This window comes from Symsagittifera roscoffensis, chromosome 2, assembly GCF_963678635.1.
Source record: "Symsagittifera roscoffensis chromosome 2, txSymRosc1.1, whole genome shotgun sequence".
NCBI classification, from domain to species: domain Eukaryota; kingdom Metazoa; phylum Xenacoelomorpha; order Acoela; family Convolutidae; genus Symsagittifera; species Symsagittifera roscoffensis.
In genome coordinates this window covers 43,685,543-43,709,140 of record NC_087063.1, presented here as the reverse complement: position 1 = coordinate 43,709,140, position 23,598 = coordinate 43,685,543, and the positions used below count along the sequence as shown (strand labels likewise).

At 34.9% G+C, this 23,598-nt stretch overlaps 1 protein-coding gene across 7 annotated transcripts in view; it reads right to left on the bottom strand.

Annotated features, from left to right (window-relative positions):
* The window catches only part of LOC134839426 (5-hydroxytryptamine receptor 1B-like), a 166,845-nt gene that overhangs the window by 76,362 nt on the left and 66,885 nt on the right, over window positions 1-23,598 (bottom strand). The window contains exon 1 of one of the 7 annotated variants that reach the window (XM_063854970.1): window positions 15,239-15,356. The exons of 5 other annotated variants lie outside the window; for them this stretch is intronic. The gene's annotated coding sequence lies outside the window, so the exon portion shown is untranslated. Of the gene's footprint in view, window positions 1-15,078; window positions 15,197-15,238; window positions 15,357-23,598 lie in introns of those variants that run through there. One more of the 7 variants, XM_063854971.1, reaches the window with a different exon arrangement.

The window sequence follows — 23,598 nt, the reverse complement described above, 5'->3', positions numbered from 1 at the left end:
ACGACCCCATGACTGACGCCGCATACGAAACGTATGTATGTGTACATCGAAATGTTTCAGTTCAATGGTATTCGCTACTTGCGTTTTAATTGCTTGGAATGCCAATTGGCATTCCGTTGACCACAATAAATTGTTCTTCTTGCTTGCGGCCGTAATGGCGCGCCGACGTTTCGTTGAGCGCCGGTAGGTATTTATGAAGGCTATTTATTGAGCCGAAAACGTTTTCACTTGCGATATTGTTCTTGGTGGTTGCCAAATGTCAATCAAAGCTTTTCTTCGGACCAGCGGAGTGATGCCCCAGGCCGTAAATTTATGACTCGACCACTTGCACTCTGCTTTCGCGAGTTCGCGTTTCGACAGTTTAAACACCGTAATCTCACGATCTAGCTGGTGTAGTATTTTCTCAACGGTGGCAATATTTTCCAGTTCAGTGCCTTTTGAAAGGACTATAATGTCGTCAAGGAACGCATGAGCAATAGGAAGTTCGCTAAGAGTGAACTCCATTACCCTTTCAATTTCCGCCGGCCTTGTCGTGAGGCCGTAGAAGCCTCTTTTGAATCGATTAACCCTGGTCAATTTGCCCCCACCCAACCAGAGAAAAGTTACAGAAATGATTGCTTGTATCCTTACTTAATGGAAATTGACCGTACGCATTGATTAGGCCCATAGTTGTGAAATACCCAATTTTTTCTCGCTAATCGTGTGTCCAATTGTATCCATTAGTTCTTCACTGATCGGCATTTCGTACTTGATTTTATGTATCTGTTTAATCAGTTCTTGCGATTCCAGCGCTAACTTTACCGACCCATAATTTTTAACTGTAAAAACTCTCGGCGATAGGAAATATTTGTCCAAACACTCTTCGAGTTTTCGATGTGCTTTTGGCTTAAGAGTTTTTTAATTTCTTCATCGACTTTGTTTTCGAGCGTGATCGGAACGCGTCTGCCTTTTTGTTGCACTGGCATCAGTACCTTGAAGAATTCCGTTCGAACTTTATAGTTGCGAATGCGTCCTACCCTATTGAACAATTTATTTAATTGCCTACTGAAATGCAGTTGCCTATCATTTCGTGGCCTATCCGGCTGCTCCGATTGTACTTGGATGTCCATGACGTCATCGACGGCAGCTGCACCAATTGAATTCGCAACTCCAGCATCAGATCCTGCCCAATGATGGACCGTCTGCATCCCTATCACTTTGATTGACGTCTCCTCCGACCTTCCATTTGACGTCAGCTTCACCTTCATCTTCCCCATCAGTTTCAGCTGGTTGTTTTCGTTACCTGAAAATTGGTAATCATTCGGCTCCAAAGGTACTAAATTTACTTTCGCTGTACCCAACGTTGTTTTGAGTTCGCCGATTGTGACAATTGAAACTGGCGACCCAGAACCGATCCACGCCATCGCTGCTTTTCCATTATTTTGATCGGCAATCGTACTTCCGCCATTTTGAACTCCTTCTCCTCCCTTTTTTCCCGAATCGAAATGACAATGTAGTCGTGGAGCTAATGAAGTCCCACCGACGAGAGTTCGAACACTCATTGACCCCTCCAACCGAGCTATCCTGCTGTTATGAATTATCATCATATTCCGGGAATTGATCCTTGATTCCGATTTTGTCATGAGTTAGGCCAAGCCGGCTTCTGTTTGCGCCTCGCTTACCTCTGCAAGTTCTTTCGTTGTATCCTGTTCTCTTGCAATAATGGCATGAGGGATAATGAGCCAGACACTTTGAAATGTAATCAGTCGTGAAACTGGCCTGAACAATCCCCTCGCACCCCTCTGAAATGGCCTTCTGATACCCCCTCGGATAGAACTGATTGGATCAGTTTTTTATGTGGGGCCCCTGCTGGCGCCGGTGTTAACCCACGACCGGTAACCTTATAGCTCTTAGCAAATTTATCTCCCCTTTCGTATGACAGTGCGGTCCTCTGTGCTTCGTCGGGCGTTTTAGTCGACCTGCATAGCTCCGTTTGTGTTTCCTCGTTAGTCATGTTGGCTAACAAAACATCTCGTACCGGTGTACCGAGGCGTTCCAGCAGTGTACCGAGGCTAAATCTTGGCGTTCATCCCTTTAGTACGGATGAAATTGCTTAACAATTGGTAGATTTAGAATGTCTCGTTCCACTCCTTTTTGATATAGCTTGAAAATTGTCTGAAAACCGTGGGTACCTGGTAGTGATCAAATTTCATCAAATCCAGGTGCGGCTTCCATTTGTGAAGTTCGTCTTCTCTGCGTTCCCCGAGGCAGAGATACAAATTTGAGATAATTCTTGCCCATCACGATTCTACACGATTGTTGCCCATCGCGATCGCCGGTAGCGCCGTGATTTGTGCCTTAGCCAACGTACTATCAAAGTAGAATGACGTCGGATTGAAAGTATGTTTCACAATTACAACCTTTGTGAATCGGTTTATCCAAAGTTCCCAGAGCATTGGAGGTTCAGCGCACTTGCTTCTTGGCCCAAAAGCCGTAACTCCCAGCGAACTTTTCCCTCACCCTATGCCGTTTGCTGCTGGCTGCGCCAAGTGAAAAATGCGTTTTCAGTAGTGTAACAGTATTCAAAAACAAACTCAAGAGACAATGTTTTAGCACAACTGGATCGAGACGTTGCCGTTGGCAGGTATCAATCAAAATGACACAAAGATCAATGCCAAGAGCAGACTGCAAAACTAAAAACTAAAACTATCATGAACTAAAATGTAAATATATGACAAGTTTAATTATTTTGGGACTATGTTCAGACTTTGGTTGCGACTATATTCAGACTTTGCTTGGCACTATGCACAGACTTTGATAGTAAATGTGTTCAAATTTGTTTGGCACTATACTCAGACTCCGATTGGGGCTAAGTTGAGATTTTGTTTGGGGCTAGATTCAGACTTTGATTGGGATTTTAATTAGACTTTGCTAGGTCTATTCTCAGATTCTTATTGGGGCTATGTTCAGATTTTGTCTGGGGTTATAGTCACTCTTTAATTGAGTCTAGGTTTAGACTTCGATTTGCACTTTGCTCAGACTCTGATTGGGATTATGCTCAAACTTTGATCAACTATGTTTTAAACTTTGATTTAAATTCTATTTAGGTTTTGCTTGGCACTATGTTCAAATTTTATTGGGTCTATGATCAGAGTTTGCTTGGCATTATATTCAGTTATTGCTTATGTCTAGGTTTGTTTGGCAGGATAGTGAACTTTAAGTGGAACTAAGTTCAATCCTTGTTCAGCATGATTTTCAGACTTTAAGTGGGACTTTATTCGGTTTGGTTTTTGCTTGGCCTCACGCTAAGAATTTGATTGGGACTATGTTCAGACTTTGATTGGGGCTATATTCAGCCTTTGATTGGTACTTTGCTTAGCATTTGCTTGGCATTATGACCAGATATGATTAGGACTATGTTCAGATCTGGTTTGGCAGTATGTTAAAAATTTGATTGCTGCTATAATTAAATTTTGCTTGGAAATATGCTCAGACTTGATTGGGACTATTTTCATACTTAATTTGGCACTTTGTTCAGAATTTGATCTGGACTATATTTAGACTTTGCATGGCAATATGCTCAGATTTTGATTGGGTAATGTTCAATTTTTGCTTGGGGCTTTGTTAAGACATTGTTTTGGGCTACATTCAGCCTTTAATTTGGACCAGGTTTAGATTTTGGTTAGATTATGCTCAAATTTTAGTTGGGACGACGTTCAGATTTTGTTTTGAACTATATTTAGACTTTACTTGACACGACGCTAAGATTTTAATTCGAGCTATGTTCAAACTTTGCTTGGCACTATCTTGAGACTTTGATTGGGACTATGTTTGGACTTTGTTTTGTACTGTGCACAGAATTTTATTGGGGCTTTGTTTAGACTTTGTTTGGCAATAAGCTGAAACTTTGATTGGAATTATGTTCACACTTTGTTTGGGGTTGTGTTCAGATTTGTTTGGGGATATAGTCAGCCTTTATCAGGGAGTATTTTTAGCCTTTGCTTGGCAATATGCTCAGGGTTTGATTGGGATTTTGTTCAAACCTTGGCTGGGACTATGTTTAGAGTTTGATACAAAATATATTTAGGTTTTGCTCTTCACTAAGTTCAAAATTGATTGAAAATATGATCAGATTTTGCTTGGCCCTATAGGCAGACAAACTTTGATTAGCACTGTGTCCAGACTTTGCTTGGCACTATGTTCAATTTTCATTGGAACTTCACTCAGAATTTTTTAGACACTTTTTTCAGTTTTTAATTGGGACTATGTTTGGATTTTCCTTGGAACTATCTTAAAGTTTTGATTGGGGCTATGTTCAAACTTTGCTTGGTGCTATATTCAGCCTTCAATTGGGACTATGTTTAGACTTTATTTGTCTCTATGTTCAGACTTTGATCGGGGATATGTTTAGACTTTGCTCGGCCCTATGTTAAGATTTGATTGAGACTATGTTCAGATCTGGTATGGCACTTTGTTCAGACTTCGATTGGGACTATGCTTAGACTTTGTTTGTCTCTATGTTCGGACTTTGACTGGGGATATGTAAGACTTTGCTCGGCACTATCACAAGGTATGATTGGCACTATGTTCAGACTTTGTCTGCACTATCTTCAGACTTTGATTAGAACTATGTTTAAACTTTGCCTTGCATTATGCTCAGACTCCGATTGGGATTATGTTCTAATTTTGGTCGGTACTATAATCAGACTTTGATTTTAACTATTTTTAGGTTTTGCGTGGCATTTTGTTCTGATTATTTTTTTTGGCACTATAATTTTGCTTGGCACTGTGTTCTGATTAATATTATTTTTTTTTTCAAACATTCAATTTTGAGTTTTTAGTTTTGTTTTAATCTCAACCCAAACAAAGAAAAACGCGCTAAAGTAACCAATGTTTTTTATGTTCTCGGAACGTTACTCGCACTGAATTTTCATAGAAAATAATTGGTTACATTGACATTTTAAAGTCAATATCCATAAAATTTAAAAAGTTATTGATTAAAATCCATCAAAAATGAATCATAATACTCATACATTTTATGTCAATATAATCCATTATAATCGATTATACTCCATTAAAATCGATTATAATGGATTTTTGGGAGGTTAATCATGAGTATTACATTTTTCCAAAGTAGTCTTTTTTACTGTTGAGTGCAGTTGCTACGTGTTAGTTTTCACATTCAAATTTAAGTTTTTTGTCTCTACTTTTTCAATTCATCTCAGTTTACAACCCTTCTTACCTTATCCCCCACTTTACTTCTTCCTCTCCATCCCCCCCCCCCCTCTTCCCTGCCAAATTACCACAAGCGCCATTCGCATCCCCTTATGGTTGAACATGGGTCATTTTTTATTGGTAGACTTTGGGGTAGACCCTCAAGTTAAAATCCCCCCGTTTATCTCCTACATTTACATCCCCCGTTTACCCCACCCCCCGCCCCCGGTTAACCCAACCCACACCCCGTTTTCAGCCTTCTCTCCCCTAAAAAAATTAGGTGATTTTATACTGAGCTCTCATCACATTTTGAGTCTGTGATTCATTAGCTCCCTGTTTTCATTATGCATTTTTTGCGAGACATAACTCTTTTTCTGTTGCTCGAAGAAATTGTTGTTCCGACTTTTGAAGAAAACGGAAGATTTATGCTCGGTGTGGTTTTTTTATTCAGTCAGTTTCGCTTATCGAAATTATACTTTTCAAAGTTCAAATTTAAAAAGATATTTTACCTCCGATTATTTTTTTTGTAAAATTGTGGGGGTATGAAAATTACCAAATTGGCAAGGTTCCTGGACTAAAGTAAGCGCGTTTTGAAGAGTTTATCGATTATGCTGAGAGCGTAACGCGATATTTTTATGCGTGGCAAATTATCCCGCACAACAAAATTGTTTCGAATTGAATTGAGGCTAGCTAATTGGTCGCAGTAAATTGGTAACTTGCATTTTCACGCTTGATATTTGGTATTGAACAAAATTTATAGGTTTTCAACTTTTTTCCAAAAACTATTCGATGGGACAATCGGAACATTCAGGGCTTTGCCCTGATTTATGAACAGTCTTGTTTCATTCAATTCACGCAAAGAATGAAAGCCAACATATAAAGAGCTGAAAACTGCCTCATACGTTTGATCATATGCGAGTTTGTATGAGTAGCACAAACCAGTAAAAATAACCGTAACGCCATTAATTAAAAAGTGCAGCTCACTTTATAAACGGTGTTCAGTTGTCATTATTTAGTGCACAAAGGTGTGAAATTTGACAAAAATGTGTTCCACGAATGACCAGAGATAAATACGTTTTTGATGCGGATGACGTACGACTGCTTCATTTTAATCCTTCAACTTTTAATATAAATTTTTGGTTTCTCTTCATTTTCTCTCTCGCCTTCCTTTTATCGATTGAACTCTCTCTGTCAGTTTCTTGATTTAGGTTGTGTGTTTTAGAATTTTGAATGAATGTATCTCTAGATTCAAGTGAATTTGTTGCTTCGTCTTTTAAAAAATGAGGCAACATTTCTGTTCAGGCTGGTTTTTCCTCCTAACAAGCTTTTAGATTGCAGTCTGAAATTTTCTTACGTCAGAAAACGTCAGCATTGATTTCATAAATTTCACTTGTAATGAAGTTCTTTAACAATAAGAGATTTGAACAGTGCCATTTTGGCTTTTTTGGGATAATTAACGCACCATACTTTTGCGTTCCTGTTAAGTACAAGCGGCGAAACATCGTTCAAAATTGAATTTAGCTAAGCTTATCAACCTTGTTGTTATTCTACTAGATTCAAAATAAGTCACTTAGGATCCGGGTTGACCTCCATGGACCAAAAATGCTAATCATACAACTATACATAAACTAAGTCTATGAAAAAATACTATATATGGAAAATGTATGACTAGCATTTTTTTGATGGCGACGACAAAAGTATTTTTGAAATTGCCCCCAAAAAATTTTTTGTGTTTTTTTCAAACGCAAATTGATTTTCGTACTCAAGAAAACATTTTTGAAAAAAAAAAATTTGCACGCAAAATTTAATTTTTTGTGTGTAGAACTTATTCCTGCATATACTAATATTGGATTTTTTTTCCTTTTCTCTTCATAACTTTTTTCAAAAACGCTGAAAAATTCTCTTTTTTGAATGACATGTTTTTGTATGCCTTGGTCAATGTCTGGTAATTTAAAAATTCAAATTTTAGAAATAATCGTCTTTGAAAAGTTTTGCCAAAATTTAAAAGCTTGTTTCTTTCGTTATATCATTTGTGTAGATTATAGAATTAAAACCTTTTAGGCTGTCTCCAATGCAATTTGAATCCGACACGGTCAAACCTTTGGTTACTCTGTTTGAGTAACCACGGTTTATGTCATTTGTGTTTGGAAAATTAAAATGTAAAAATCAATACTTTTGGTTTATGGAAAAATGCTAGTCATACAATTTCCATATATGAAATATTACTAATTTTAGACCTTTCATACAATTTTCTGTAATTATGGAATTGCATGAAAAGTGTATGATTAGCATTTTTTCATAAATATATATGAAAGTTGTATGACTAGCCTTTTTGGTCAACCCGGGATTTTAGATTGCATGAGGGTGAGAAGGTTAAACTCAATTTCTAATCTAAAAATCTGATCCATTTGCTTCATAGGCCAGTCCCTGATATGACTAGTTTTTTCGCTCCAACTTTTCTGCTCAGCGTAAGTTTTTTTCCCTTTGCAATAAAATTTTTTGATATTTGCAAATTTTTCAATTTCGCCAATTTAACAACAATTTTTTTGTTTTTCCACTATTTAGTTGAAATTTTTTAGTTTCCCCTTATTAAAAACAATCTAAAAAGTACAGTTTTCTGGCTTCACAACTATTTAGGAAAACACCATGTTATTATTTTAATTTAAATGAAATTAACAGTTTCGAATGTTGAGCCCGCGATATATATCATGTTGTTAACACGTGAGCGGAAATTTAGTTCGGCTCGGAAATCATTGCTATTGGAAATCGATGACAACTATTTGTTGTTATCGATACATTTCTAGGCGCTCAGTACGTCACTTTGTTTGTTACATAGCGTGCGAGTAGAGTTTCAAAAACAATCTGGAAACCTCCCGTGTTGAGCTCACATTGAAAATTAGCGATAAAAATGTGAAAAAAAACAGCGATCGCCATCGATGAATTATCGATGTTCATTGCCACAATAGCAAGTTTTATCAATAAATACTGCTAATTTGGCTTACTTTCAGCAATGAAACAGCGATAAAAACCTATCAAAATGAAAAAAAAAATAGTTTTCTGACAGTGGTTCGATCCCTTACCGGTGAGATTTATATACCTGTAGGCTACCTCTGCGCTATCAATCCTTAGTTAAACTAAAGCTAAAGAGCTTATCAGCCATAACTCTCATTTGAAAGCTACTAGAATGAGCTAAAATTTCTTAAGTTTTAGCGATGACTTTCTACGGAACCATTACTGAAATAGCTGTGAAAAATCGCAGGTTTATCTATGCAACAAACTCTGAATTATACATGAATCAGCGCTGGAAAATAGCGATCACTGGGATACTACAGAAAAAGCAATAATTAACGGTGGGACTTCAACCCGGGCTATTTCATAGACATTAGATGGCTCTCGGAATTTTCACGATTTCGCCCTGATATGAGAACCTTTGTCTGTCTTTCTCTTTATGTGGTTCTGTAAAAAGGTATAGAAAACCATGAAGTGTGTGTGTCTATAATTATGCGTCTAACTGGCTATCTGTTGGTCTGATTGCTTCTCTGAGTGTTGAGCATGACATATTGGCTATCAAGAACTGCTATAACAACATGTATTCCAAAAAACTGTTTCTTAAAAGTTTTCAAAACTTTGATTGCAAGCATTTCGCAGTGAAGATCTGAATTAATGGATAGGGATAATCAGTTTTTTAATTTTTACCTTGAGTGGCAAAATTTTAAGATCCAGTCGTGATTTGAGGCCTTACAATAGTTGCTTGTTTGGTTTAAAACAAAAATCGCTCTAAATAGATACAAAGCCTTTAAAAACTTGACCGCTGTTCTTGCAAAACTTTTAATCGACTTTCAGTTTTTGAAAAAATCGGATTTCAATGGATTTAAAATTCCAGAATTTCAATTAAAATTCAATAATTGGAACTATGTGTGGAACACAGTCCTTTTTTAAACTAGCCGTCTTCAAACACTATTTAGTAATTTCAAATTTTGACCGGTGCTTGAAATTTTTAGGTGAAAATTATATGCGCTAGAAAATTGTTAACTCGTTTATTTTTTTTCAATTCAAAAATTTCCCTCCCCCCTTTTCTCTTATATCGGCTATTTTCCTAAACATCTTTTCGGGGTGTTTTTCTTTGTCGAGAAAACTTTAAATTTTCTTTCACGTTTGGCGCGTTCGCACCTACGCAGTCTTCACTAACCAACTCATCAATTCTCACATTCACGTGAGGCTACTGAAGAAGAGAAGAAGATCCCAGATGAGCTAACAGCCTTCGCAGTTCAGGAAATGGCAGTAAAACAAGTTAAAAAAAATAGAGATTTTCGAAAAAGGTTGGATAGGCTCATATTGTTTTGTGATGAAAAGAATCAAAGACTAAGGGAACAGGAAAATGCACCTCATAAGATTCTGTGGTTAATAGAAGCCCTTGTTTGACCCTGTTGCTAAAAACATTGTGCGCTTTGCTAAAAGTTACTTTGATATTGATCTCAATGGCGATAAACTTAGTGCATTTCATATACTTCCTAGGAGCAAATTGTTGCCTAATGATGTGATTCAATTTGTGATTTTGGAATTTTTGCACTTTTGCGAATAGGATGGACGACTTTTACAACAAACGGAAGTTCCTAAGAATATGTGTAAATCCATTAAATGTAAAACACATTTGGCTGAATGAGCGATTGCTTTCAGTCGAGGCTTTGCTAAAACAGTACGCTGATGATCTGAACCTGATCACTGCTACAAAAACCTGCAATATCAGCTTTCTTTGCAAGGTGGGGGACAGGGAAGTTTCTGATCCATTAAAAACAATCAAAAAAATCAGCAGCCTCAAAGAATTAACAACAAAAGAAATTTCGCTGCTAAAAGCCCAGTTGACAAAGCGTTAGCGAGTTATGCTAATCTCTCTCTTTGACGAAAAAAGACAGGAGAACAATCCAATGCAAAGTTTGTACTGAGCCGCAGAAGTTTTAGTAGTTTTTGATAGATTTGGTGCTTAGTAACCATATGCTAAATAGTAAAAACAAATCAATCAATCAATCAATCCTGTTTATTCTGCCTGATTCTGCCTGTTGAATTAGGTTTTTTAATTCCTTAAGTTTTTGCGATAGTTATTTACAATTACAAAAGTACTACAAATCATGTATTCTCCCACAAACATGTGAATGAAATTGTATGTTGTTTTGCTCTCTGGTTGTTAAAATATTAAAGATTTTCAAATGTTTTGTATACTATTTTTGTCCTAAAGTTTTGTAATTTTGAGAACAAAAAAACGAGAGCGCTTTAAGTAGTTCAGGAACAAGTCACAGAAAGTCAGCTGGATGGCAACAAATATTTAAGAATAAAACTAACCTATACTTGGACTTTTTTTGTTTTCTTTTTTGCTATTTTTTGTCTTAGTTTATAAATTTGTTTTAGTTTAATTTTCTCTTTTTTTCTTTTTTTTGATATAGATGTAATTTTGAAGTTAAGCTCATTAGGTCAAAATTGGTATCACGATAAATACATCTCATTGGAACCAATTTCCGCTGATTGTGATTGTATGGAAACTATAAAAAGGGCAAAAAACGGAAAGTACGATACATTTTCTCTGAAGTAGATGATTATAAGTCACTAAAAGCTTTTTGTGAAAAAAAATTAATAATTGGGTTGAAAATAAAAATCGATGAACACAAAACAGTACAAATGTGTGCGAGGCAGGAAGCGGTTCCCGCTGAACGCAACGATGAAAAAACATAATTTGTTCATCTGAAGCGATGTCCGCTAGGATGATCTTTGAATTAGTAGTAAGTCGAAATGATACGGAATATGTCACTAAAAAATTTAAAAATAACTAATGAAAGGCAGGAAGCAATTTCCGTTGAATGCAACTAAGCAAATCTGACACAATGAGAACAATGTCTCTCAATTAGTCCAACTTAACCGAAAGCGATTCACGCTGACAGTAAGGCAGTATCGAGTATCAAATCTATCAAACACTCAAATTTGACTGTTTGAAAATTGAATGTAGGAAGCGATTTCCACTGAATTTCATCAAAAAAAGTCTTACTTAATCAACTAGGTAGTGCTCTAGAGTTCACAGATAGAAATCACAATAGCTTTTCCAGTCTAAAACTCTGCATTAAAAGGGAGCAAGAGATGTTTGAGCAAAAACAATGAAAACGATGCAAAATATATGATCACTGAATCGTAATTTCAGAGAACTAGAAACATATGTGATTAATCCTAGAAACAAACCGATGGTTTTGGTGTAAACGCAAACGTGGTTAAATGAACCTTCGAATTCAGTTTTTTCAAGCTATCTGATTATCAAAACATAGAACCAACAGAAGAGGTGGGAGTGTAGCTGTTTTTTTGAAAAGAGGTCTCAATGGTGAAGTTCTAGTGAAAACTTCAAGAGACAAAAATCAACTTGTAACAATCAAACTAAAACCCGAAAAACTAAAATTTGATTGACAATTCTATATAAATCACCACAACATTCCCTTGAATTCTTCCTTGGACGTTGATAAATAAATCACATATTTGAGCTTAAACTATCCGCAAACGCTAAGCACTTGGTGTGCGGATATTACAATATTAACATTAAAAACAAAAAGAACAGTCTGAAAATTTAATAGAAGGTCTCAATATGTTCGACCTGACGCTCAAATCATCGCTGAAGGCCACCAGGCAAACGGAAAACTTAGAGAGCACGATCCTTTCTTTTTTTACCCATTTTGAAAGAGAAATTTTAGCAAAACAAAAATCTACCATTGATCATAACAATTTTTTCAAGAAAATCGTTGTGTTTGGAGAGGAAAACCAAAAAACAGTTTCTAGCTTCGCCAGGTCATGGAAAGAAATTGATCATGAAAACCCTAAAAAAGTTTTTTAATTGGAATTTAAATGTAGCATTAGAGTTGTGGCATCAAATTTTTCTATATATACCCCTCAAGGAGGCTTTCAATCTATTTACTAATCAATTTCAAAAACACTAGATAAATTCTTGCCAGTCCACGAAATGAAAGGCAAAATATATAGCAAAAGCTGGTTCACAAATTAAATCAAACGTGAAAGTGCGAAAAAACACAAATTAAACAAACTTTTTCTACAACACCCCACAGAAGCAGCAAAACACTTATATTAAAAACAACGCAACAAATTTAAATTATCGGTATAAGAATCGCTTGATAAATACTATGATAAACAAACAGAAACAGCAAACTTTTCGAGTTCGTCAACAGTGTGAAGCCAACAGTAAAAAAAGAAGCAGATGAACAATGTAACATGAGTACTACATCAGCTGAGGCTTTAAATCAGTTTTGTGTTGATATTGGACCGAAACTTGCTGAATCTCTAAATACGGAGTGCAATTTTAAAAGTGTAAGAACAGTAGAGAAAACATATTTTTTCTATCCAAAACGACAGAACAAGGAACTCTCAAAACGAGTGGTAATTTGCAAAACAAAAAGAGCCATGATTGCTATGGAATCTCAAATTTTTTCATAAAAACAATCAATCCGGTAATCTGTTCAACTTTTTCAGTTTTATTTGATGGAATACTTGAAGAAGAATTTTATCCGGAATGTTTGAAACTACGTTGAATTCTACATCAATAGTCTCACCGAGATTCCAAAATAAAACATCGTGGTTCCTTTTGCATAACAACGTGGTTCTTCGAAGTTTCGGGAGAAAACTATAATCTCGATTTGAATAACATAGAAACATGGGTGGCAGCAAATAAATTGACGACATAACCAAACAAAAGAAATCAGTTCAAAGAAATTTAAATCATTGATAAAGTTTCGAGGGATTGTCTCAAAACAGAAAATGATGTTAGATGTTTAGGAAGTCAAACTGATCGCAACTTGAGTTTCTCTGAACATATCCGAAATGTGAAAAACAGAAGCGCAAAATTCATTTCGTTTCTCTACCAAACTAGAAATATGTTATCGGTTGAACAACTCATGAGAGTCTACAAAAGCTACATACAACCAATACTATGATATGAAATACTGATCTATGGCTGCACCCCAACAAAAAATCTTATTAAACTACAGAAACAACAAAAAAATTCTATGAGAGTATTCACCAGGAAAAAAAATTCGATAAAGTAAGGTTGACGAGACGAAAGTACTAAGTTTACTCAATCTATGAGCTACATACATACGAAATCTTAAAATACTAACAAAAGTTTTAAGAAAAAACTTACAATTAAAGATGTGAAAACATTCATAACATCAAAAGAAAGAAGTAAGCAACTCTTAAGTGACACAAGGATTAGAACATTACAAACGCGATCTGTAAAGAATAAGTTTAATGAAAAGCGAGTTAGACTTCTTTTCAATAAGATTGTCAGCCTAGACTACAAGATTTTGTTAAAGATAATGCAATGCTCAGATAAAACAATGCCCAAAACTAATTTAGACAGTTTTGTTCATAAACACAGAGACCTATATCTACATGATACTGATTTCTGTTCACAGATTTTTTGGTAAAAACTGGGTTGAATTTTTTTCTTATAATGTATAACTAGTTTACTACAGTTTAAGACATCATGAAAAAAAATCTAGTTCTATATGGCTTAGATCTACATCGACAAAAACGGTTCATGCAAATTTTTAAGTTTCAATTGGATGAAAACAAAAAATATGGATTCCAATTCTTCCAATTGCTCTGAAATGGTACCTTCAAACAGGCTTGTAGCCTTATGTTGACCATTCGAATCGGTGCTACCAAAATTGTGCTTTTATAGTAAATAATTTCTGTAATGTGCCTGATTCGTAAACGGATTTATTAACATTATTATTATATATATTCAGTTTATAATTCTTTAGAATCCATTATAAATGGATCATCATTGGACTATAATTGACTGAAATTTTTTTCAGAATAAATTTTTTGTAATGGATTTGAAATCCATCTCAAGTTCCAAGTTTGTTATTTTTACCCAATAAACGGATTTATGTTTGGGTTATAGCCCAAAATATTCTATTGTTCTCTAGAAAACTCCACCTAGGACAGGATGCAAATAACCAAAAATTAGCTGCTTGCTATTTCAAGGGAAACTGAAGAAAATTTTCAGTTTGGTTAGCTCATACTAAATGAAACAGTGTCTTAGACGAAACGAAATGACGAAGCGTTATATCCACAATGAATAGAAAGTATCTGGTGGTAGGTAATATTTTGACCAAGGTTTTTGATGCAAAAACTTCAAAAGTGTTATTATTTAAAAAAGTAAGCTTTTCAAAGTTGTGACGCTCGTCGACGCTAGGCCCACGCTGGGGAATAGTTACCCGAACCTACTTCGCTCAAGTCCGAATATAAAAGCGTAAATAATGCCACATGGGAATTCAAACGTCTGATCATACCAAGTTTTGGTGGCCAATATCTAGGCATAACGAGTTTTGGTCCTGAAAGTTAGGACATGAAAAAACGAAAATCTAAACCTAGCCGTTTCTTAGCTAAGGAATCAATTTAGCGACATACTTTAATTTTTTTGCTCAAATAGGGTGGGTATTAATGAGTATTAGAAATGGCATTATGGTGCTAGGTCCTTATTGATTTTACCTTTTCGTTTATTTTTTTTCTTTAGTTTTCCTTTTGTTTATGAACGAGCTGACTCAAACTTGGCTAAAAAATTTTACTGACTGTAATGTGAAGCTATGGCACATAATTCATAATAGCCCAAAAAATCAATATAAAACTGAGTTTATGCATTTATTTATGAGTTTTTTTGAAATGTTGCATCCTTTTGTCGATACTACTATCGCTTGTCTATTGAAGTTTTTGAAAATTGTATTTTGTTCACAAGTGTCGGAAAATTAACAGAATATGAATGTTTTCAAAGCGAAGTTCGATGAATCCCGAAAATGTGATGTTTTTAAAAACTAATTGTAAAAAAGGTTGATAATTCACCGTGGTTGCATATGATAATGATCATATAACAGCCGCCAAGTAAGATCTAATGAATTTAGGGGGCTGTAATTTGGGGAGTTGAGGTCATTTGACTAATGAAACAATTTGGATATTCAGGGGTCAGGCAGAATACGAAATTAGAAAGAAAAAGCAAGTCTACCTATTCAGCCCCGGCGGTCAATAGAGCTAATCTTGTCCAAAATTGATTGAGCGGGCTAGAAGGAATAACAGGAGCTTTTAAGATGATAGTAAAACAATGTAACAACTGCTACTTTTCTGGCAAATATACAAAAGGGCGGATTTTTCACTGCCTCCGCTGCCCCTTTGTGACTTATTATCACTAACGCCATAACGCCATTCGACAAAAGCCATATTGCGAAAGTCTTGCGTTTATCTACATGGCTATCGATATTATTACAGAAATATATTTGAGAAATATCTCTAGAGATTATTAATCAATATTCTCAATATTATAAAAAAAGAAACGGCTAAAGTATTCGGTTCAAAGCTGATCTAAAATGGGCAGGGTTTTCCAAGTTTTGTGTTTGACTTTCAAAGGTGCGAACTTTACGTAAGAATATATACTTTTAAATCAGGCGTAATCAGCGCGGCGGGAAATAAAATATAATTTTTGTTGGAAAACTTCCGTATTACGTTGATATCTTGCAGCTTGGCGATTAATGTCATATTTGTAATAAGTTATTAATTCAACGTACCTCGGCCCAAAGGTAATTTTTCCACCCTCCCTTCTTCAATTAGATTAGGAGGGTAAAATCGCCAGTGTAAAGTTACCCCTTTTAAGAAGGCTAATGTTTTTTTTGCTATATTCAGACGCATTAGTGTAAACCAACCCATCGCCTTTTCTTAAATACGATTCATTTCATGAAAAATAGTAATTTTCTCAGTTTTCAACGTATGTTTTCAAAAAAACTAAAATGGGCGGTGATTAAACTGAAATTGTTTTTCTTATAAATTGAAAAATTTTAGTATATTTGATTAAGATAATTGGCAAAGTTGTTTTAAACGCGTACAACATTGCTCGTAGCAGATAACAGGGTAAAACCGTGAAATGCTCCGACTGCCCTTAAGCTCTAAGGAAGAACTCATCATTTTAAGAAAATTTCGGTGTGGTGTGATAAAAAAAATCTGAACAAGAAGGTATAGCTTAGGCAAAAAAAATGTCGTTGTAATTTTTCAAGCCTATGGTCGGAACGTTCTGTGCTACTTGCACAGTAACCCGCTATCCTTGTTTGATTTGGCTATTTGTTGATTTTTTGTTATCATGTGTACTTGTTTGGAGAAAAAAAAACTTTTTTTCTTTCTTTTTTCTTTTCTTTCAGATTATCAATTTTTGAAAAGAAGTACATTTTGATTTTGATTACTTTTTCTTCTTGAAATACAAAGTGATCTAATAGCTGTCTACCAACGTAGTGATAGTTGCAAAAAACGTGCCTCAAGTCCAATTGGAATAATTTCCTAGCCGAAATTTCCTAGCCGACAAACAGCCGTCTTATGCGTTATCAGAAAAATCAAGGCTATTCGTATATCAGGAGCAAACCGACTAGGATAATTTTTGGTGACTGGAGTTCTCAAAGTATGATTTTTTGCTTTATAATAACGAGTTTTATTTAATAAAACAAATATATAAATCCAACCGTATAAGAAATTATAACGACCAGTTATTTGCCTCACTTCATTTTCCAACTATTTTTTAAGCAGTTCACCACGCATAAAAAATTTGCATCAACTTTTCAGCATCAAAAGTTTTAAATGAGTTAAGTCTGTCCATAGTTTCAAGGTAGTATAGTGGTGAGCGCATGATGGTCTAGAAGCAATCCCCCAGCTCAGCAAATAAACTTTTGTGAAAATTGATCTGATTTAAAAAAAAACTATTTCAAACGCATATATTCCACATTTTCGTAAACACTTTAACGCGCAATATTTAACGCGTCCCACTTTAACTCGTCCCAAAAGAGCCAAGCTGGTAACTTCTACATAGCCATAACTTCATGAAAAGGATTTCAGGCAAACATTGTTTTGTTTTTAAATTAAGCTCAGGGTTTCAAAACTTTTCAAAGAGTAAAAAAAATCATTGAATAGAGACTCCATAAAAAGCAAAAAAAGTTTTCTGAAGAAAAAACACACCGGCCACAAATATCTCATCCTTTCTTTGAAAATTGGAGTAACAAAAATAAATGTATGAGTTTTTTTACGCCAAGTTTTTCAAAAGTAACGAACAAAACACTTAAATCAGAATTGAGTGAATCAAAGTCCAATCTGAAAGCTAAGAAAAAAATGTAAAGGGCTTCTTTCATTGTGGTTAGTTAGAAATTTTATTTTTACAGTCTGAGATGATCGAAGAAGAAACCAATGCATTACAGTAAGCCTCGAAAAATACAGCATCGACAACTTTTTCCTCGACCGTTTTTTTTAAAATATGGCAATCTCAGTGAGCAGTTGTTTTTGAAGGTGGTCGCTTTCCGCAAATTTTTGCCCAGCTTTATAGGTCCGTCGTTTCAAAGTTTCGATTACTCTTGCTTCGAAAACCTTGTGCCCAGTCAAAGCCCTGTAAGTTAGAACCGCCATTTTTACTAGTAGGTCATCTCACAATTTAAGCTGAAATTTTGAGGCCAAGCTGCTTTTTTTCTTGCACGTGCTTGTAATTATGGTGAGTGTTTTTTGGGAATCCGGAGATATGCCATTAAAAAGAGAATCCAACTGAATTTCGGTTCCGAATGCTGTGAAATCGAAAAACAAAAAAGACTGCTCTTCAACAAGCCTTGAAAGTTCCGACTGTCTTGTAAGGTCTATAAACGGTGTTCGCTTTAAGAAAAGATGAATTTTTTGAAAAAAAAAAATAAAAAAATAAAGAAAAATTTCGAGTTTTCTTAAATCATCCCCCAATCCCGCAAACGCCAGCCATTTAAAATATAATGTGATAGATTTTGCTCCTAGCAACGTAGAAAATATGACAAAAAGCCTGTTTCAATCAATTTGGAATGATTTCTATGGGGGATTAAATTTACGCTCACGCGTTGATAGCGCAAAAAAATATCACGCGCAATTGTCCCAAATTGACCATGTTGGCAAATTTTCAACCTTCATAACTCTCCTAAATATGATCTTTTTTTCAATTTTGAGCTCAGGACAGCAATATTTTTAGTTTTAGAAAAAAACCACCCCGAGCCCAGATAATCCGTTACTTTTGTTACGAAAGTCGCAACAACAACAATCTGAAGAAGAAAATCACCCAACCACAAATATATTTTTTATTTTTGTAACAAAAATCGAAACAAAAAGGAAAATTGAAAAAAAATAAAATAAACAAAAAAATACATTTTGCCACTATAAAAAACAAAAAGATGTCTCAAATTTACAAAAAAATTCAGTTTCGAAAGCAAAAACTGCTCAAATTTGGCAAATTGCTCATTTAATATTTCTGTCTTAAAGTTGCAATTTAAAGTATATTGCAACTTAAAGTACCTCTTAATATTATTTCTGCCGGGACGTAAAATAAGTCGCTGAATCTTTAACGGAAAGATCAAAACAGCAAGCACAAAAAAAATAGCAACAATTGCGGTTTTCAAACTCTACTTTCTACGAAAACCTTACAAAACTGTTCGCATGTTAAAATTGTTTTTACTTTAAGCGTAAGGCATCATACATATTCATTTATTTTGTCTGAAATGTCGTAAGCAATGGTAATTAAAAACGTTCACAAAAATTCTCTGTCACTTTTTTTTCTGGTAATTTTTGGCAGACATAACACGCAAATAGAAAAAAAACGTAGCAAATGAGAATCATCTTTCATTTTTAACTCAAACAATCAGGCTAAACACATTTTTTATTTCCATCAGCAGTTTTTTGTAAAAAGCGTGTATATCATGCCTTCTCTGAAAGTCAAAAAAATTGTCTTCAAATAGTTTGAGTGCCGTAAATTCATTATGAGAAGATAATTTAGTTTGAGAGAAAATAATTTAACGTCACATTCAGGGGCGGATTTAGGTAGAAGGCGGAGATTCAACCCCTGCCGAGCCAAAGGGTCCCCCATTGGACTATTTTGAGTTATCCATTTTTGGTGACGTACCGAAAAAATGTCCTAAAGGCGCCATCGGCGCCAATATAAACTAATTCTGACAGGGGGAGCAAACGCCGGAAAAAAACACGATTTTTTGGTCAACATTTTCCAAAAAGTGCCCAAAAACGCTTTTTTGGCCTGTTTTTCAAATTTTTGCATGCGGCGCCGATAATTTTACCAAAACAGGGTCCTTTTACTGCTTTGGGAGAGCTCGGAAAATCAAATCAATTTGGTCGACCTAAAAAAAAGTTCGACAAAATTTTCATTTTTTTTTTGAAAATCCCCCCTTGATAAAATCCTATATCTTCCCCTGGTCATAGTGACGATTGAATGGAACCAAAAATTAGTTTTTCGAGAGCAAAAAAAAATTCGATTGTAAAATATTATTGGGGATAATTTTCAAGAGCTGGTGATTCTTTAGCTATTGATGCCACTTCATGCAGGCACTTGTATAATTTGCCATCAATCGATTGAACATTATTAAAAGACTTAAAACATTGAGGCTGCCTGATTTCTATCCAATTGTCTAAGAAATCAAAATTTTGTTCGGTGAGCTATTTCATGCGAATACTGGACACTCGATAAATAACAATTCTTCACTAAAATTTCAAATCTATATCACTAGACAGGGGCGGATTTAGGATTTTCTCAAGGGGGGGACGGATTTGTAAAAAAAACTTTGAAAATTTTGACGGCCTTTTTTTAAGGTTGACAAAATTGATTTTCCGAGCTCTCCTAAAGCAGTAAAAAGACTGTTTTTTCGCCGAAATTTCTGCGCCGCAGGCAAAATTTTATAAAACAGTTAAAAAAAGCCGTTTTTGGGCACTTTTTGGAAAATTTTGACAAAAAAATCGCGTTTTTTGGCGCGCGCTCCCCCTTACAGTTAGTATATATTGGCGCCCAAGGCGCCTTTAGAAAAAGTTTAGGGTCGGTCGGCCAATAATGGATTTCTTACAAAGTACCAAAGGAGCGACCCTTTGGGTCGGCAGGGGGTCGAATCCCCGAAGAAAGGCGTTGCCCCGCCTCCACCCCCCCCCCTAAATCCGCCCCTGCCACTAGAGTATAAAAAGTTTGTTTAGCTCTATACTCTTTTTTTTGAAACTTTGAAAAAAAGTAAGTTTTGCTGATTTGAACATCACCTTTTTTAACTTGTCATGTTAGCTCTGCCCATCGCGCAAACATTTAAATTGTTTGGTTTAAAAAACATCAGAATTTCTTCCGGTTCATTTTAATTTTTCTGGCAGTGGTTATTAAAAAAAACATGCTTAGATAATTTTTAAATTTAAATTAAAACAAAACCCAATTTAGACCAACTATTAATTTTCAGCCATTTGCCCTTTTAAGAAGATTTATTCACAACATTTTTTCGGCGAACTCTTTGGGTTACATGACAAAAAATCCTTTAACTCAATTTCCCATTTAATAAAGTCTTATTCTAAGAGATCCTTCATGCCAACACTACCTATAACAACATTTCATGGCCGCTTTAAGACAATTAACAATGCCGTCGGAAAAATTAAAAATTGGAACGTTCACTGCTAAATGAGCATAAAGTTCGATTACAAATGATCATTCAAATCACTTGGCCTTTGAACTCCAACTCAAACCTCAATTTGAGCAGACTTCGAAAGAACTTAGAGAAATCCGGGCGGTAGCAAGACTTCGATGCCCAAACAAGTCAGTTTTTTTAAAATAGTTTGCGTGCAATCAACTTATTGGCGAGACAATCAAAATTTTTGTTTATAGTATGGTTGTTTTTAGTAAAAACAGTCCAGAAAACGCCCGAAAACTGCTTTTCACGGTTTTTTTGTGGCGTTGAAAGTTTTGTTAAAAACGCGTATTTATAATGGGCAGTTTGAGCGAAATGGACCTTGGAAATTGAAACTGGTCAATTTCAAAAATAAGTGACCAAAATTTCGAAAAATTTTCAAACATTCGCCCCTCCTTTCACGAAAATCCTACCCTTAATCAATGAAAAAACGGCGAATTAATTTGTTGTCAAACCCATTCAATATAATTGCGACAAGTTCTAGTTGGTCCAAATAATACGTATCGAGGCTGGTTCAAAATTCATTTATATGAGCGCTGTCGCAATTTGAAGATCTTCACAACAAGTTATTTTACAACTTTGCGAGCTGCCCAGTGATCAGATTATAAAAAACTTCAAGGTCAAAGTAAAATTGAGTAGATGTGATTGTAATCACAAGTGATAATGATAACAGGTGAATGATTGATAATGTAATCAAAACAAATTTTAAGGGGCAGATTTTTTTATAAGGAATTGGTAATTCAAACGAGCTTATTTCGCATAAATCTTTTAAGTTGATTTCATAAATAAATGGGTCATAAAGAATCTAAATTGTATTTCAACTACAAAAAAAATATTGTTATAATCTTTTCACACTTCATTTCTTCAAATTTATGATAGCATGTTACCATGAAAACGCGACAGATATTCGCTGTTTATGATCAAAATGATCTGCTCGCTTAGGTTTAATTGTTTTATTGCCCCATGGCAGATAATCTTTTTAATGTCATTCATATCTTGCAGACAGTATTCAACTGTTTATAGTTGATTAGCTGTCATATAAATAACATAAAATAAGTTAAGCACCTGGGTTCATCATTTGTAAATAAATAGAAATCAGTTTGTAAACTGTAAATATCTCTGGTACTTAAAGATAATCTCATCAGTGTTTGAACTTTTTCATCCGGAGAAATTAACACAAGAAACAATAAGAAAAACAAGAAAAAGAATTTTTAGTTGGAAGAGAAACCTCGCTTTAAGAAAATGAAGTTGCATTTTCCACGATTTTATTTAGACTATTATAAAAACAAAGATTTCTCTAATCTAAATTATATTCGAAGTTACAATGAAAGTTTAGTCGACTTCATTGACGCGCATTTATTGATAATGTCATTGAGTTTTGCAGTTCTGGATTTAGAAGAATATTCGGTCAGAGCCTGCAAGATAAAAATCAGATTAGGCCAAAATTAATTTCGAAAACCCTATGAGGTGTGTGTCAGCAGACGGCCTATTTGTCTGAGCTTTAATATGTCGTAAATCTTTGTGATAAAATAGGACATGTTTATATGTGTGAACTCATCTGATAGTGATTACTACTTGAAGACTGATAGGCGGGAAACAACTTAACGTCGTTCGAGTTTTTCTAATAATAACCCTGGTTTAAAAGTCCTAGTTGCACCAATCCAACCATTTTTTGAGTGCATACATACAAAGAATTGTAGACCATAAAATGGTAACAAGACTGCTCGTATCAAGGTGAAGTTCTAAATGATCTGACCGTCTTTCAAGCTCTATGGAATACGGTCGGAAAAAAATACGCTTAAAAAAATGGTAAACTGTTGAAAAAAATTTAAAAAGTTTTTTCGAAAACCATACCCCCACGCGTTATGTAAAAAACAGAGCGGCCTGTTTCGCATACAGCCTAGTATTAATTGGTCTCGAATTTGTTTTTGGCAAATTAAATATTGGCAAAACTTTGAACTTTAGGCTGATAATATCAAAAAAAAAAGAAGTTTGAGTCGTGTATGGAAACAAAGGAAGAAATTAATACGACCGATTAACTTAGCTAGCCTCAATTCAATTTGAAATGGTTTTGTTGTGTGGGATAATTTGTCACGCATAAATATTTTGCGTTAAGTTTTCAGCATTATGAATAAAAGCGCGCATAACTTAGTCCAGAGCATGGCCAAATTGGAAATTTTCAAACTCCCAAAGCTTCAAAGCTTTGCAAAAAATATATATATTTTTCAATTTGATTTCAGGGTCCATATCTTCAATGGAACAAACATTCGTGAAAAGCTATTATTTCGATCGCCGATTTGACTGAATAAAAAAAACCTGGAACTATTTCTAAGACAGATTAATTCTCGGCTTACATGTCAATATTTCGAAATATATCGCGCGTTAATTCTCTTCAATTGGCCGATTTTGCAATTTTACTCCCAGATGTTTACACAAAAGAAGGTCACAAGTTAAATATTACTTTTTAGATTTGAGATCAGGACAAACATACTTTTCGAAAGATAAAGCTCAATTCCGTCACAAAAATTGCTAGTTGAAAAATCAAATTTTGTCTGGAAAAAAACCACTCTGTCTCAAACAATCCGTCATTTTCTCCAAAAATCGGAAAAAATTAAGTTCTGCATTTTAACATACATACGTTAAGCAGCGCGTTACTTGGACCTTTATTGATCACTCGAAAATTGGAAAAGACCTTGGATTCTGATCATTGTTTTTCAAGCCAAATTTGATTGCATTAAAGCAAACTCATAAAGGTTAAATAATATATCAAATTGAAACTCAAACAGATCGTGACTTGCATTTTTCAAAAAATCAAAAAAATTATCTGAATGTTGAGAAAAACGGGTCTGGATTGTTGTTATTCAGATGACTTTAGACAAAAAATGACAAAAAA